We start from the raw sequence: 16,223 nt of genomic DNA on the forward strand, positions 1-16,223 counted from the left end.
GACTTTGGGTTGATTTTGGTTATTTTGTTTTGTTTTGGTGTTGGGGTTTTTTGGGGGGCGGGGGTGAGACACAGAAACTGATAACAGCTAAGAAGAGAGAGGAATAGGCCAGAAAACCAAGAAGGAGCCTTTAGGGACAAGATGACACTGGAAAAAAAGCTAGACAGAGAGCTTTTGGGTCTGGCATTGGCTAAAGATACTTAAGGGCTATAAACTAAGAAATGGTCCTTTTGTTCTAGGTTCCTTCTGCATTCAAAAATATAGTTCATTCTTTGTAAATAAGCAAATTTCTACTTCAAAGTGGAACATCCTCAGAGCCCTGAACTTTGACTAGCCATGTAGGTTGTTTATTTTGTTGTTTAAAGACCTTAACCATGTCTATATGCGATGCATTGAAATAAAGTTTCCTTAGACTTATTGCATTTTATCAGGTAACTAATATCAGGTGTTTAAAAAGTTGTCTAGTTTATTTACAGGATACATAGTAAGAGTCTGTCAAATAATTTGTATTTAAAAAAAATATATATATATATATATGGTGGGAATTTCCCCTCTCCCCCAGAAAATAGCAGTGGCACTAATGATTATCTCATATTAGAAAAAAACTGCCTGCCTAGCTACTTGTCTGCATTAAAGAAATGAAACTACTGTGCATTATATAAACAATTGCAAAAACGTCACAACAAATTAAACAAGTTTTGTGAAGCATCTGAAGCTGATTCCTACTTCTAAACAGAGCACTGGAGCTGGCCAGAGACTGATCATTCTGTTTTGCAGCAACTTTTGATGTTTGTTTTCATTCCATATTGGAACAAAAATAAAACTTTTGGAATGTTTTCTCAAAATAGAATTGTATCAAAATGTCCATTTGGGATCAAAAAGTTCAGATTTTTTTATTTGGGTCTCTCTGTCCCCCCTCCCAATTTGGAAGAGACAAGAGAGTCCACCCAGGACCTTAGAAGCCCTCAAGTCAAACATTTTGTCAAAATTGATTCGTCTCTGTGAAATATTTTGGCATCAACAAAAGAGCGTATCTAACCCTCTGCCTAATAGGGACAGCTCTCTTTTCGATATCTATTTGAGGGGTAGGAGCGAGTTGGGTCTGGTTCATTGTTGCTAGGCAGGGCACAACTAGCTCTCCACACTGAGAAGTTTCTGGAATTGGTTGTGGTAGTTTTGGGTATGCTGTATAGGTTCCTTGTTGGTGGACTCAGAGTCCATGAGGCAAGCAGTCAGGGCAGTTGCTTTGCAAAAGGCCTTGTGTCCAGTGCGGAGTCCGAGAAACTGAGCCCCAGGAGCAGAAAGCAGGCTATTTCCCTCGAACTCTGAAGGATTTTGCAGCAGGTTCGTGATAAAGAAAACTTAATTTTTTATTTAAATTTTATACTTTGGAACATTTGATTTAGCCAAACTGTTTTAGTTAAATTGTCTCAACGAGTATGATTCATCAACTTTTTCCTCTGTCAAAATGTGATGATGGGGAATCACTTATATTTTGCTATTCTCAGTTTGCATTTTTCTTGTCACAGGCTTTTTTTTAATTTATATACTTAAACTGAGTGATTTCAGTAGAGGAGGCGGAAGAGTCTGCATGGAACCCAGTTCAAGGTTTCTACAAACAAGAGAAGAGAAGATATTGTTAAAGTGCTTTTGACTGAGTGAGCAAACTGTGTAGATTTGGTGATCAAAGACTGTAACTGAGACTCAGGTGAACTGAACCTAAGCTTTTGGGAACTCTGAGTTTCTTCTCACTGTGTTTCTGTAAGGCCTGACCTGTTTAGATTTAATTTGTTTTCTTTATTTATGTTTATGTATAACTGCAAAGATAGCATCTGTGGATTATAAAGTAACCATGTTACGTTGGAGAAATTAAATTCTAGTCATTATAATTTACGTTTGGTTTAACCTTATACAGTTGGTACTTAATTCTTAAGTTCATTCCTTTTGTTCTTGATTGTGGGGAAGTTGACCCTGTGCACTCCTTGTTGGAAAATCCTCAGTGGCTGAATTGACTGACTGACTGTCTAGGTCACTCTGGATTGGGCTAAGCAGTGGCTAAGCAGTTTTGCAGAAAAGGACCTGGGGATTACAGTGGATGAGAAGCTGGATATGAGTCAACTCTATGCACTTGTTGCCAAGAAGGCTAAGAGTATATTTGTCTGCATTAGTAGAAGCATTGCTAGCAGTCTGAGGGAAGTGATTATCTCCTCTATTTGGCAGTGGTGAGGCCACATCTGGAGTATTGCATCCAAGTTTGGGGCCCCCCCTACAGAAAGGATGTGGACAAATTGGAGAGAGTCCAGCAGAGGACAACGAAAATCATTAGGGGACTAGGGCACATGACTTATGAGGAGAAACTGAAGGAACAGGCTTATTGAGTCTACAGAAGAGAATGAGTGAGGGGGGATTTGATAGCAGCCTTCAACTACCTGAAGGGGGTTCCAAAGAGGATGGACCTAGGCTGTTCTCAGTGTACCAGATGACAGAACAAGGAGGCAGTGGTCTCAAGTTGAGTTGGAGGTCTAGGTTGGATATTAGGAAAAACTTTTTCACTAGGAGGGTGGTGAACACTGGATGGGTTACTAGGGAGTGGTGGAATTCCTTCCTTAGAGGTTTTTAAGTCAGGCTGACAAAGCCCTGGCTGGGATTTGATTTAGTTGGGCATTGGTCCTGCTTGAGCGGGGGTGGACTAGATGACCTCCTGAGGTCCCTGCCAACCCTGATATTCTATGCTATGATACTACAGAGTCAGGTGGTCTTGTCACCTGATATTAAACATTACCTGGGACTTCTTGCAACTTTCCACTGTAAGGGAAGGGGTATCAAGTTTGAGAAACAAAGGATTCCCACATATGTAAATCCTATTTAAGGGTGGGGATGAAGGCAAACAGGACTCCTCCTCGCCATGGCCTGTCTGCCCAAGAAGAAAGACTGCAAAAGGGAAAGCAAGGAGGGAGTCCAGGCTGAGACAAGCATCTAGTTTGAAAAGGAATATAACTGGAGGTCTTAACACAGAAGCTTTGCAAACTGCCAGCAAAAATATATAGGGTGAGAAATACTACACCTCTACCCCAATATAACACAAACCGATATAACACGAATTCAGATATAATGCAGTAAAGCAGCACTCCGGGGGGCGGCGGGGCTGCGCATCCCAGTGGATCAAAGCAAGTTCAATATAACGCAGTTTCACCTATAACACGATAAGATTTTTTGGCTCCCGAGTACAGCGTTATATCGAGGCAGAGGTGTATTTGTAACCAACTTCTTTAGGGAAACTAGCTTAGTTTGTGTGTTTGATTTCATTTGCTTAGTAGTCTGATTTGTTCTGTTTGTTACCCCTTTTACCATTTATAATCTGCCTTTTATAGTTAATAATATTTGTTTTGTTTATTATTAAACCCAGTTTCTGCAATTTCTAACTGGGCAGGTAAGAAGTGTGCACATCTCTCTCCACACTGAGGGAGGGGGCAAATTTCTTAATGTATCCTTGGATCTGTACTCCAAGGGAAGTGGACATCTGAGTACTGGAGCAAGTCCTTTAAGCTGAGTCTTCCCAGAGCTGATCTGCAGCTAGGTACGGCGCTGCCTGTGGTGTGTGTTAGAGGAGGTTTTAAGAGCCTGGCTTAGCAAGACAGGTTAAAGGGGGCCCAGGCTGGCAAAACAGGTAGACTCAGTGGTATCTCAGCACATCAGGTGGCTTCCCAATGGGTCCAACCCGTCACATCTAGATCCATGGGAAGCTCCATGCAGGCAAGCTCATCTTTCACTTCCTTGCTGAGACCAAAATGGAGTTAGAGTAGCTGGTATGATGCTGGCAGGCCAGGTGACAGCTTATACCGAAGCCCCAGGTCAATTCACTTGTGCATTAGTATAGATCAAAATCATTAACTACATAAGAGTGTATTTGGTATTTAAACTTCATGAAAACTAATGGATTGTTACTTGTTTTCACTTAGCTATATCTTGTTATAATGTAATAGCAACCATTTACATTGTAACTACCTCTGTAACTAAATAACCCATCAAACAAGGACGAAGCCATGTGTAATGCAAATGAAGAACTTTAACAGAAAAGTGCTAATTGCAAAGCAAGTAGTCATCGTGTGTGATGATCAGAGGTCAAAGATTTTAAATGCATTCCTCACTCTCTGTCATCAAAGGAAAAGCCCAGTTGGGTAATGACTCTGTCAGTTTGTTTTCTGTGAGAAGAAGCTATAAATATGGATTCAAGGAAAAATACTTCATCTCTGGACTGTTTGGATTCTAACAGGGAAGAATAACTAAGGGAGAAGACTGAGATCCCCAGAGTTACTCTGGGTAGCCCTGAGAGACTTTTGGGAAACTGTCAGATTACTACCTCTCTGTTACCATTTGGAATTACAGACCGTGACTTGTCTGTTCATATATTTTATAGCTTTAACCTCTCAATAACTCTCACTTCCTTTTCTTAGCTAATAAATCTTCAGTTACTTTACTATAGAATTGGCTGCCGGCATTGTCTTTGGTGTAAGATCCAGAGTACCAATTGATCTGGAGTAAGAGACTGGTTTCTTGGGACTGGAAGCAATCTAAATGTGATGTGATCTTTGGTGTAAGTAACCTTTTATCACAAAGTCCAGTTTGTCTGGTTGATAAGATAGACTGGAGTGTCCAAGGGGACTGTCTGTGACTCCATGGCAAGACTAGCATAGTGATCCAAAAGTTCACATTTGTTACTGGCTTGGTGAAATATACTTTTAGAACATACCACCAGCTTGCAGTGTCTGCCCTGTTTTCTGAGGAAAGCACTCTCAGTTGTGAGCCACTCCAGACAGTGTGACAGCTGGGCCAGCCCACTCCAAGCTGTATCCACTACCAGGTGTTGAAAGAGAGTTGCATACATTGTTGATGACCCCAAGGCCTAGCAGAGTCTCTGTAGAGCCACCTCAGTGGTGCAAGCTCAGTATGGTTCATTGAAGATTGTCACAAATGCTCTCAGAAAGGTGTCCCAGCCATCCAACATGGGTGATCCTGCTCTAGCAGAGAGGACAATCAATCCAGGGCCTCACCTGTTAGAAGGCTGATGATCAGTCTCACCTTTACTTGGTCTGTCTGGTAGGTGTTGGATGATAGCAGAAAATAAAGCCTGCACTGGTTCACAACACCTCAAAATTTGCTGCAGATCCTGTTGTAGTACTCTGGTAAAGGTATTGTGGATTCAGTTCCTGAAGGCAACATGGGCCATGGGACTGCTTTCATTCCTGTGGTCTTTTCTCACAGGGTGCAGTTTTCCACCTGAAGCAGGTCCACTGTGGCCTATAAGGCTTGGTTTTTCATCTGTAGGCAAGTGCTCTGTTCCTGGAGGTTCAGTGTCCCATGGGGTGCATAGGGCATCATACTTGTAGCTTCTATACCTTTTTTGGGTAGGAAGAAACTAAAATGGTCTGAGCAAACTGTAATGCTAAGTGGCTCAGGCAGACTAGGGCAGTCCAGAGCAGTAGCCAAGTGAATACGGGTGGCCAGATAGCTGGCAAGACAAACTGTATCAGAGGCAGTCCAGGGCAATTCTCACAGGAGTCAGCAGCTGGAAGATGGCCAGGTCAGTGGGTTGGGGAGGTGAGGCAGTAAGGCAGAGGCAGGCGAGACACCAGGACAACAAGCAAGGTCAGGCAATGCAGTAAGGCAACAAGGTAGGGTCAGAAGAGGCAGCACAACAAGACAGTCTTGGCAGCAACCAGCAGTGGCCTGTTGCTCAGACAGCTTCCACATCCTGCTGGGGAGGTGTTATATAGGCCAGCTACCCAATGAGAATACTACCTGTAGACCTAATCAGGGGCTTGGCAGCAACCAGCAGTGGCCTGTTGCTCAGACAGCTTCCACATCCTGCTGGGGAGGTGTTATATAGGCCAGCTACCCAATGAGAATACTACCTGTAGACCTAATCAGGGGCTTGGGGCATGGCTGATGTAAGCCTGTGGGCCTGTAGCAATAAGACTGTTAGCACCAGCACTTTAATGCATTGCTGTGGCACAGTGGCTAAGGATGCTGCCTAAGGACCTGGCAGGCCTGAGCTCACTACTGCAGCCCTGACAGTGGTGTGTCCCTGTAGACAAGCAAAAAATTGTCCACTTTCTGCTGAGGACTCAAAATAGACTCGCTAGCTCTTAAACATGCTTAAATGTCTGCAGAAAGCATTCCACTAGTCTTTTTGTAGCAGCATGATAAGGAGTACTATGTACGTGCTGAATGCCATTTGAAATTAGGAACCTCTTCAGAACAGAACTGAGATCTATTGTCACGCACCAACTGTAATGGCAAACCAAATTGGCTAAACAAGGTACAAAGATGTCCGATGGTCTTGATAGCTGTAATAGAAGTCATTCTGAAAACGTCTGGCCATTTTGAATGAGCATGGACTACAACCAAAAACATATAATCTTCGAATGGTCTGGCAAAGTCCATGTGAATACATGTCTAAAGTGTCTGAGGTCACAAGCCAGGGTGTAAATGAGCTAGGCCAAAATCATTCTGCATTTGCTGAAACGTAGTACAGCACATTGCATTCCTCTCAATATCTTTGTCAATCCCTAGCCACCAGACGTGACTCCAGGCTATGCCTGTCATCTGTACAATGCCAAATTGACCTTTATGAAGAGCTTCCAAAGCCTGAGATTAAAGTGATTTCAGAATGATCACATGCATTCCCCATAAGATCAACCATGAGTCACAGATAATTCATGTTGATGTGACATGAATTGTGTACACTGGGGATTGTTATAATCCAACACTGTACTTTGTAGTACCATTCCCGTCACAAGAGAAAGCACATCATACTTAGCAGTTTCTTTGTTGATGTCTGTGATAGTGATGGGTAATCTAACCATCCAACTGAGATAAAACATTTTGTTCAAACTTTCTTTGGGTTAACAGAAGCGTGGGCCTGGCAGGCATGACATCCCATCAGCACTGCCATGCTGAGTCCCTCTATGGAATTGAATAGTATAGGAATGAGCTGAATGTAGCAATACTCATCTTTGTATACAAGCAACAGCCAATGAATTCCACGTTTTGGTTCAAAAATTGAAATAAATGGATGATGATTGGTCAAGGTTAAATGTCTACCATACAGATAGGATGGAACTTCTGAATTCCGAAGAAAATGTTGAAAAGCTTCTCACTCTATTTGCACATAGTTTTTCTCAGGCATAGTGAGTGTTCATGAAGTGAAGGCAATTGTTTTTTCCATGCCAGCAGGAAAATTGTGAGAAAGAACTGCATTCACTCCATATCGTGAAGCATCACAAGCCAATTGCACTGGTAGGCAGGCATCAAAGTGCATAAGAACTTTGGCTGGTGTCAACAGTTTCTTTGCTTCTGTCAAGGTGTCCCCCCACACTCTGAACTTTAGGGTACAGATGTGGGGACCTGCATGAATAACCCTTAAGCTTATTTTTACCAGCTAAGGCAAAACAGTCGCTGCCACCACCAAGCATGTTCCAAATCTTAGGGGAGAGCCATTTGGAACTCTGCCTTCCCCCAAGTCTCTATACCCTTTTTCCTGGGTAGACTCAAGAAAAATTCTCCCCACCAATTCCTGGTGAGCCCAGATCCAAAATCCTTGGATCTTAAAACAAGAAAAAAATCAATCAGATTCTTAAAAGAAGACTTTTAATTAAAGAAAAAGAGTGAAAGGAATACCTCTGTTAGATAAAAAAGCAAGATAATCTCACAGACAACAGATTCAAAACACAGAGAATTTCCCTCTGGGCAAAGCTTTAAAGTTACACAGAAACCCAAAACTCTATTTTTGCAAAAGAAATGGCAAAGAGAAAAATAGAGAAATTTACCACATTCTTATCTAAATACTGACTAATTTAAACAAGGGTTAGATGTTTGTTTTCTGGATCTCTGACTCCGGCAAAAGCACACACAGAAGAGACACAGGACTGTTTTCCCCCCTCCCAACTTTGAAAATATCTTGTTCCCTTATTGGTCCTTCTGGTCAGGTGTCAGATAGGTATTGTGAACTTCTTAACCCTTTACAGGGAAAAGGGGAATTAACCCTTAACAGTCTGTTTATGACAGCTTCATTAAATGTGCACTCCCATTCTTCAGTCCGGTCCCATTTTTATTTTGCTTCTAACAGTTCATGTAAAGGTGCCAATGCTGCCACCAGATTAGGCAGAAATTTACCATTGTAGTTAAGCAATTCTAAGGATGAACGGAACTGTGACATGTTTTCTAGTGCTGGCACTTGAATAATCACCTTCTCTTTCTCCAGTGATTTCCTTAAGCCCATGGCATCAATTACATGTCCCAGGTATTTAACTGAAGGTTTGAAAAACTCACATTTGCCTTGACGTACTCTCAATCCATGGTCTTCCAAATGTTGCAAGACAGCAACCAAATTTCAAAAATGATACTCTTGATCTTTCCCTGTAACCAGGATGTCATCCAAATAGCACAGAACCCTGTTCAGTTCCTTCAGAATCTCATCCATGAGTTTCTGGGCAAGTGCCAATGTGATGCTGAAAGGCATGTGTAACAAACTAAGCATTTTTGCATGTTGATTGTGAGATATTTGCGAGATGCCAGATCAATTTCCATTTATAGGTATGTACTTAGCAAATCCAAATTACTGAGTCACTGTCCCTCACTAAAAGTAGCAAACAAATCTTTAGTATGAGGTAGTGAATACTGGTCAGCTCATAAAACTGGATTCAGTGTCACTTTGAAATCTCCACAAATTCAGATAGAGCTATCCTTCTTGATCACTGTGTAGCTTGATTTAGGGTGTAGTGATAATATTCATGTGGATAATATTGTAATTTAATGTATTTATTTAATTTTAATTTTAATTTAATTTAAGTAACAATATTAATAATTATTATTATCAATAGTAATTGGTATGGGTTTTAGGCTAGCCAATCTGTTTGATCAGAAGATAACAGTTCTTGTCCTGAATCAGGCTCCACAGAATTTACAAAGGACCCTTGGGGGTATGACAGGAAGCTCACACTGAGACAGATATAGTCTTAAAGATTTTTTATTAAAATCAATAATAGTAAGTAAATGGTAAAATAAGCAGAGTTACAAAGTTACAATTGTATTACTGCTATTCAAAAGATACATATGATAATATAGTATTATATGCAACAAAGCTTTGGTTAATATACTCACATCCATCCTTAATAACCTGGTGGTAAGAGACACAGGAACAGCCTTGTGGCTCAGGTTCTTGAGTAAGGGATGCAGTGCTTAGAAGAAACTAGTGCTACGAGCTATAAAAGTGAACTTAGGGTTTACTTGACTAACAAACTTAAAATCAAAAAAACCTAATAAACAAAGAATAAAACTTAGGGAAACCAAGCTTAGCCTAGTTCCTTTGAAACTTAAAGTTTAAGAAGAACAAGTATAGCCTACTCATAGTAGCAGTCATCGTAGATAGAATAAATAGAGTGGAGGAAGTAAGTGAGAATAGAGTAAAGTAAGAACTGGAGAACTCTATTGAGGTGGGTCACCTCTTTTATAGGGCAAATGCTGGAAATCCTTCCTCTTATGCCCAAATTTCATTCCTCACCCACAGAAATTTTAGGGTACACTTACCCCATAGGCTAATATGTACACCGCTACCTCGATATAACGCCACCCGCTATAACACGAATTTGGATATAACGCGGTAAAGCAGTGCTCGGGGGGGTGGGGGGGCGGCTGTGCACTCCGGTGGATCAAAGCAAGTTCAATATAACACGGTTTCACCTAGAACGCGGTAAGATTTTTTGGCTCTCAAGGACAGTGTTATATCGAGATAGAGGTGTATGTGCGTATTGATGACATGTATGCACATCAGTCTCTTGTGGTGTACTTGTTAAATCTGTGGGTACAACATTGAAAAAAACCCTATGCCATTCTCCATTGTCTATTGGTCTAAGTAAAAGGTCATGGACATAGGTGTGAGTACTCATCTATTTAGGTAACAAGATATAGGTCAACTTTGCTTTCTGAGTAAAAGGTCTTAATATAGATATGCTAACTTTGCCTTAGCTTAACAGACAGGATATGGCCTGTAGGTCTCTTCCATTAAAGCCAAGCTTATTTTAATATAAATCTATAAACGTATTACAATAAACCAAATACTTAAACTGTAAGAAAAGATATATATATGCAAGCAAGCAGGTTAGTCCTATAGGCTACAACTGGTACAACTGGTGTAACACACTCACTGTGTGAACCTGGTGACAAGATTTGATGTTCACTAGATGGTCCAAACCAGCTTCTACCAGAGCATAAGGCACCACTCGGTGCTTGCAATATTTTGATTAGTTGTCAAACTTACAAGTGAACTTCACAGACATGTTGCTCAACAGTCCAAGTTCTTTTCAAAAATTTTGGAGTGTCTGTGCAGTATTCCTTGAAGATTTAGATGTGTTTTTGTGATTACATTGATATCGGTCCAGTTCACTTTAAGCTTCTCAAGCCAAGTTCTGCCAAATAATGGTGAATATTTTCCTTCAATCACATACAAAGGTAAAATGAATGATTGTCCATCTAGTAGAACTTTCACCTGCAATACTCCTTTTGGGATCAATTTTTCTCTAAGTCTTCAAAGCCATGGAGGGTTCTTCCAGAGGAACTTGTGGCAAGGTCAGGTGATAGGCAGACTCAGAAATCAATGAAGTGGCAGCTCCAGTATCAGGCTCTACTCTTGTAGGAACTCCTTCAATCCGGGATGTGACTCAGATGCCATCTCTGACTCCAACTTCTAATAACATGTGCAGTGCTACGTCTTAGTCAGCGTCACTAGAGCTTTTGTCTTTTTCCCATTATGAATTCCCAAGTTCCATCATTCCTTAGGTGCAGTCTTCATAGATGTTTTCCTGGAAGGACAATTACTTTGTGTTGCTGGTCACTAAACTGTGACAGGTCACCGTGATGTGTCCTTTTTTCTGACACTTTCTGCAAATGACATAAAATGCCTAGTAGTCCTCCGTATACATAGTTTGTGCATAATTGCCACAGGGAAAAACACTACATTCCCATAGTCCTCTGTCTCACCAATTCAGGAAGTGAACTTCTTGTCTCACACTAAATTCCAGAGAATCCTTATCTGTGGTTTCTATGATAGCAATAGCTAACTCAACCTCCTTCTTAAATGTAAGCACTGATACAGTCAGTAACTTCTTCCAGATCAGGTCATTGCATAATACAGAGAGAAATGGGTCACGGAGGGCATCACTTAATGTTTGACCAAACTGACAATGTTCTGACAACTTCTTTGGAGTGGCAACAAACTGTGCTACCGATTCTTCACTTCCCTGATATTGTTGATGGAACCAATATCATTCCACTATCATTGATGGAATCAGAGAAAAATCTTGCTGCATCGCTTTAATAATTGTGGTATATGTAGCAATTCCAGACACATCTGGAGACACAGTTCATGCAGCAGTCCATATGCCTTCAAACCCATCACTGTCAGCAATGTTGAAACCATCTGTCTGGAGCAGAATCGCAAGCTACAAATTGTTCTAAATGTTCAAAGTATACCATCTATGATTTGCAGTTTTCATCAAACTCATCAACTTTGTCCACAAAAGTTGTCTTTTCTCTTCACTCTTGTCAGACTCTGGGCTTCCCAGATGTCTTTGCTGGCACAGGGAAAAAAATTTTTTTTTAAAGCGAGTGCTTCCTGTGCTTGATTTCCCTCTCCTGTCAGTGTGCTTATACTGCAAACTGCAGATTCACTCCTTTGGATGTACTTGGACTCCTCTGCAGGCTATAGACACTTAATGCAGGCTTGCAGGTGGTCAGCCAAGATGGCTACTTGCTTCCTCCTCACTGCTTTGTCTTTCCAGAAATTGGATAGCAATGGCAGAAACCACCTCCTTTGTTTTGCCTTTAATTGCCTATTTCTCCAGCTGTCCCTGCAGCATAAAAAGCAGCAGCCTGCCACCTTGTGCCTCTAGGTGATGTTTTCCTCCCTTTTTAATATATAATTTGTTTACTGTTTCTTCTTCTGAGTAAAGCACTGGGAGCACAGGAGACTTCTGGGATACAAGATTCATGTTGTCAGTATGTGATATTTGGATCCAGCAGAGGAGATAGACACAGAGTGGGCAAAGAGAAACACAGCTGTCTACTATGATAGCTTTATTGTTCTGGCAGCAAAACTGAAACTAAAGTGATGTTCTTGTCTAAGTGAGCACAGAGTCCAAATATTTAAAGAGACAGGACATGACAACATCTGAGAGCTATTGTTTCAGGCTCTCTGCAAAGTCAGGTTGTATTATTTACACTCTGGTCACATTTTGAAGGTTTTCTTCACAATCATTACAGCCAGAGGCTAATTTTTCATTAAATGAAAGCTAAGGCTCTGGAGAGCAGCTGAGAGGAGAACTCGGCCTACATACCCTCAACTAGTCCTTAGCTCACTCCCTTCCTCAGAGGAGTGCACCCATTTTGAAAATCACTATCTTAGTAAATGGTAATAGGGTTGATAGTAAATCTCTCCAATAAGCCAGAGTAATCAATGCCCAAAGCATTATCTGGGAGTAAAGTGAACTTGGCATTGACTCATGATCTTTTCTGGTGTCCTTCCAACTAAATGGCTCAAGGTACCTGAGAAAGCTGTAATACTGCCTGACTTGTCCTCCCAGCATTTAATCTAAGACACTGTTTGTTCTCTAGTAAGGCCTGATGCTTCTAATTAAATGTGCTTATATACAGAAATGTTTTCATTTCTTTCTCTCTTCTCTTTTTTTTTGAGAGAGAATGCTCTCAAATGCATATGTTATGGCTTAGTGGAGAGGCGGTATCAGACAGCTGTTTTTAGATTTCATTTGTCAACTCCCCATTTAGGCAGGAGTCACATGTGAGAGGGAGGAATATGTGGCAAGAGACAGATGGGGAGCATGTTCAGCACATTCTGTAGCATAAAATATGGGGTGCCATGCATCATATGTAACACAAAGCACAGCTCTGAACCTATTACTATACGAAATTTGTTAGTGGTAGCGTACAAGCAAAGAGCATGCAAACAAATAGAATGTCATTATATATGATCTGTCTCAGCTGCAGGAGGTAGCAGAAAGACTGACATTCTTTAGATTCTGGATCTTGGCTTTCACTGCCCTTGGGAAGCTATTTATAGCTGGCTTTATTATAAATGCACCACAGACATGTTTGTGAACATGTGTTATAGTCACCAGATTGAATGCAATTTCTAGAATCGTTTGGGTTTGAAGAAACTTCTAGTTGGTCATTAATCTACTCACTCACTGTATAAAATCAGCATTTCATCCCTAAAGCTGAGTATCTATTGTAACCTTGCATTCTATTGTAACCTCTACTCTCTTTCTCATTGAATTGCTTGTTATAATTAATTTTTATCGAAGTTTCGTCTAATATCTACCCTGCACTTTTCCTTCTGCAGCTGAAGAACATTTCTTCTTCAACCCTCATTTGCTAATGGGAATAATTGATCTTTGTCCTTTTCTGAACATTCTTTTGTGCATTGGTGACAGTTATGTTTCTTCCTGAGTTATTTATATAACTTGAGGTTCAAGGAGCATAGTGAGTAAGACTCCCTGACAGGGGAAGTTAAATTATGCATCTCAGAAACCCTAACGTAAAGCCCAATCCCATTAGATGCTCAGCAATTCTACAAGATGACCAGCACCCTCAAGTCCCATTCCGTGAGTCACTGAGATCTGAGAGTATTCTGCATCTTGGAGGAGGTGTCTGGACCTTACAGATCAGGCCTTGAGTTGTACATCTAGAAATTACCAGGATATCTCACAAAACCCAATTAGTAGATAAAGTGTGAATAGAGGATACATATCAGGGTTTATGTAATTGAGACTGAAATAAAAAAACACTTTAATTCATTTGATCTTTATTACAGCTGGTTAAATTTTGTGTGTGTGAAAAGCTTTCCTGTTGAAAAACTGTCATTTAATTAAAACAAAAAAATTTTGCATGAAAATGTCAATTCCAGAAAAAAAAAAAGTTTCCTTGGGGGAAATTTAGAAATGAAAATTTTCATTTCTAATCAACATTTCAAAGACTGTGGATGGCTACCACTGGGTGTGGGGCGGAGACTGTTTCCTGACATTTCTGGTAGATAGGGTTGATGATGGTGATTGTTCCACAGCAATAACACCACCTTTAGGAAGTATGTCCCTCCCTGTGTTTTTCTGGATGAGAGTGTCTTCATGGCTCTGTATTGGACACCAGTATGAGTCTCTAACGTGCACAACTCTGTCTCTTCTGTTCTCTGTGGCACACAACAGCTAAGTCTCCTGAGGACTGACCTACTTCAGCTGAACCCAAGGTATTGGTATCAGTATAGCAGTAAATGGTTTAAATTAATGGCCTGTGATATACAGGAGGTCATATTAGATGGTGCCTTCTGGCTTTAAACTATATGAAATATAAAAATCTGGATTTATTATTACTGGAATTTTAGGCTCTTGAGGGGTTAGGATGATCTGTAACCTACCTCCTACTAAAAGCACAAAACTAACATCCCACAGCCTGGCTGAAGATCTCTTAATGGCTGGAAAGTAGTTGTACTCATCACACCAGGACTGCAATGGGGTTGCTCTCTGTGGATTAGATTAAAACTGCTCAATGGGAGCGTGGCCTTTAACATTTCAGTGATATTTTCAGCTTGCATGCAGCAGAAATGGAAGTTAAGTGTATCCACATGGAAAGTATAACTCCTAATCCAATTACCCAACTGTAAGCGAGCATGGCCGTCCCTCTGCGTCTGCCTCAGAGGGAGGACATGCCACCTCGCAGTCTGGTCTGCTGGAGTACTCTCAAACAAAAGAAAAGGGGGGGAATTAGCAGTAGTCAGCAGGCAATAGCCTTCAAGCAAGGCAGGGCCGCAAACAGAACTCTGGCCTGCAGTCACATAGAGCTGTAGCACTAAGCACAGTGTATGGGGCTCCAGCCAGGGTGAGCACCAAGCACAGTCTGTCATCCTGGCTCTGGTGGGTGAAAGACAAATGCAGGCCTCTCGGCCTAAGGAGGAGGAGTACTGCCACTCCAGGGGTGGTGTGTCAGGGGTAGGGGAACGTGGGCCCACCTAACTCCAGCCACTGTGTCAGCGGGGGATCCGGCCACAACATGCTGACCGTGTTTCCAGTGGCACCACAGTCAGATGGTAGTCTGGTTCCCCTGGGCTCCTTCCTAATCTCCCCCTCAGGTGTACCTGGATCCAGGGGTCATCCTCAGTCTCCCTGGATACACTGCCAAGGGTAGCGGTAACAGTTCCTCAGCGTCGGAAGTGGCAGGGCTCTACAGAAGCTCAGGCTGGTTCTTAGGGAGCCGCAGTTCTCCTCAGCATCCCACTACAGCAGCAGGGAAGAAGCATCTGTCTCCCTCAGCTGTTCCCTTCCAACTGAGCTGCTGGGTCGGCCTTTTATATTTCCTCTTCCTGTCATGCCCTTCTGCTTCCGGTCTGCAGGGCATGGTCCTCCTGGTTCTGCCCACCAGAAAGCTTGTGGTGTTCCCTCTGCATCCACCTCTGAGGGCAGCCATGCCTGCTTGCTATACCAACCTTACTCTTATTACAATTTCAATCCTCAGTAAGGTGCCCAAATGATCTGTTTTGTATTCTGATAACAGGCTGTTCAAAGGAAGCTACTGAAGAAATTATGATGACAGGTCAGGTCAGATACAGTTTCAATGGCATCAAACTATCAATTAAAATGAGATGTTATGAGCAGTAAAATGGTCTTGCCATGTGTAATAGGTTTTGTGCAATTAGTGCAGCTATAGTAAGCAGATGAATGGGCATGAAGATATTTATACAGAAAATGTGTTTGTGTCATTGGAAGAAATCATGCACACTCTGCAGATCTTAAGACATTATTATCAATCTGGTGAGAATATCTGTTCCTGCTTGTAAGGATCTGTGGGACTAAAACCTAGGTCTGTAGAGCCTAGGATAGGTGATATTTGCGTATCACCACCAGAATGTCATATAGAGGTGCATCCGAGAAACATTGTGGAGATTAGGCACTGCAGGAAGTACCACCTAAAGTGTCTAGAGTGACAGCACCTTGACACCCTCTGATTGGACATGCTCACTATTTAACCCTGGAAAGTGGCCCAGGCAGTTGTCTGGACAACAAAAAAGACTCTGGGCCTGCTGCAGCTTCAGACCTCACCTTGCTTTCCGATCGCCAGTCTCTGACCCCAACTGGACTCGAATCCTGACCTTCTGATTCCAG

This window comes from Chelonoidis abingdonii, chromosome 3, assembly GCF_003597395.2.
Source record: "Chelonoidis abingdonii isolate Lonesome George chromosome 3, CheloAbing_2.0, whole genome shotgun sequence".
In the NCBI taxonomy this organism is placed as follows: Eukaryota; Metazoa; Chordata; order Testudines; family Testudinidae; genus Chelonoidis; species Chelonoidis abingdonii.